This window comes from Tamandua tetradactyla, unplaced genomic scaffold (assembly GCF_023851605.1).
Source record: "Tamandua tetradactyla isolate mTamTet1 unplaced genomic scaffold, mTamTet1.pri URTXT_11a, whole genome shotgun sequence".
NCBI classification, from domain to species: Eukaryota; Metazoa; Chordata; class Mammalia; order Pilosa; family Myrmecophagidae; genus Tamandua; species Tamandua tetradactyla.
In genome coordinates, this window is record NW_027518260.1 from 678585 (window position 1) to 680708 (window position 2124).

The following is a 2124-nucleotide window of genomic DNA, read 5'->3' on the forward strand; positions in this document are numbered from 1 at the left end:
TTTTAAATATCACTATAAAAAATAATCAATTTCTATCTTTCTCTTTTTTCTGCTGCATGAAGAACCAAAGAACTCAAATAGAGGATTGTTCTGTTGAACGAACCATGAAAACTTTCAGAACAGATAGTTATATATTCCCTGTTATTCTTTCAGGACATTATTTTATACATTTTTTTAAAAACTTCAAAATAAAAATAAGGAGTTATTTAGCCTTGTGAATATTTTGCAATAAAGTTTCTTGAATTTCTATGACAAATTTTTGAAGCAATTCAACTTTTCAAATAGAGCTGTCCCTCAAAAAGTCCCTCTGATAAGGGATCTATCTCATGGTAACAAAGCAGTTTCCTTCTTTGTTGAATGTGAAAGTAGCGCTTTGTTCCTTCAAGATTCCAAAGTGCTCATTCAAAGTCAACCTGTCTGTTTCCCAAAACTATTTATGTCAAATTGTAGGAGTACAAAGGGTACAGCATTATGACTTAATCATGGTTTCTAAGTTACTGGGCACTGCTTTGCTCTAGGATTGTCAATGAATACAGTTAAAATTCCTCCATTTGTCATGGTGTCTGCCATTGACAAGTTCTTTTTGCTACTACATTGTCTGGCATTTGTTCTGTATTCAACCGGGCCTGATCTTCAGGTCTCTACTGAAAAGAAAAGTTGCCTGTTGTGTGTCTTTCTGATGGATAATTTATTTCCACTTCTGGTAAAATTGGCTGGAATATTATTTTTATTGTTTAACTGCTTAGGTCTGGAGAACAGCAACTGGTTTCCTCTATACTTCATTTTGTCTGAGAAGGTTTGCTTTCCTGTTTAACACGGGAAAATATCACTCTATATTCTTGTCACTTGGAGGTGGTTGATTTATAGCACTAGTTCCTTTTTGAATTCCAGTTGATTTCCTAGCTGCAAAGTCAATGATAACCCCATAAGGACATCTTTTTCCAGGTATGACTTTTCCTCTAAGATTCAAACTTTTTTTTGCCCAAACCAGAAATCTTTTGGATTCCCCATTTTCTCATCCTGAATTGCTGGACACCACTTTGTTGGAGATTTCTCTTTAGTTTTGGAAATTTTTGCTTCTTTTCTTCCTTTCCATTCAATTTGATTATTTCATCCAAAGACATAATTAATCTGATCGAAGTTTTCATTGCTGTGGGTTTTCAGAAGTGGCATCAGAGCTGCCGTGGCTCCCCCCAACTGGGTACCAAACTGGTTCATAACTGAAGACCATGTGCTGGAACAGTCAGCAGGGAAGGCCTGAGTCTGAGGCCTGTCACTTTCCAGCCATGCATGCACACTTGTTCTAGTGCTTTCAATGTCATATCTAAGCAGTAATAGCCAAATCCAAAGTACTGCAAGTTATAAATTACATTTCATTCTTTGTATGTGAATATCTTTTGTCTCACAAACATTTAGTGAAGTCACTGTTCTTTCCTGAGTGTAGGATTATTTTTTTTACTTTTTTTATTAATTAAAAAATTAATTAACACAACATTTAGAAATCATTCCATTCTACAAATGCAATCAGTAATTCTTAATATCATCACATAGATGTATGATCATCATTTCTTAGTACATTTGCATCTATTTAGAAAAAGAAATAGCAAGGCAATAGAAAAAGAAATAAAATGATAATATAGAGAAAAAAATAAAAATAAAATATGTACATAAAAAACAAACAAACAAAAACTATAGCTCAGATGCAGCTTCATTCAGTGTTTTAACATAATTACATTACAATTAGGTAGTATGTGCTGTCCATTTTTGAGTTTTGTATCTATTCCTGTTGTACATTCTGTATCCCTTCAGCTCCAGTTACCCATTATCTTACCCTGTTTCTAACTCCTGCTGGACTCTGTTACCAATGACATATTTCAAGTTTATTCTTGAATGTCCGTTCACATCAGTGGGACCATACAGTTTTTGTCCTTTAGTTTTTGGCTGTACTCACTCAGCATAATATTCATGCTATTACATGCCTCATAAGTTTATTTTGTCTTAAAGCTGCATAATATTCCATTGTACATATATACCACAGTTTATTTAGCCATTCTTCTGTTGATGGACATTTTGGCTGTTTCCATCTCTTTGCAATTGTAAATAACACTGCTATAAACATTGGTG

General features: G+C 33.9%; 1 pseudogene; it reads right to left on the reverse strand.

Moving 5' to 3' along the window:
- Positions 1-319: 319 nt before the first annotated feature.
- LOC143673055 (UAP56-interacting factor pseudogene) lies at positions 320-1218 on the reverse strand (annotated as a pseudogene).
- Between the last annotated feature and the right edge of the window lie 906 nt (positions 1219-2124).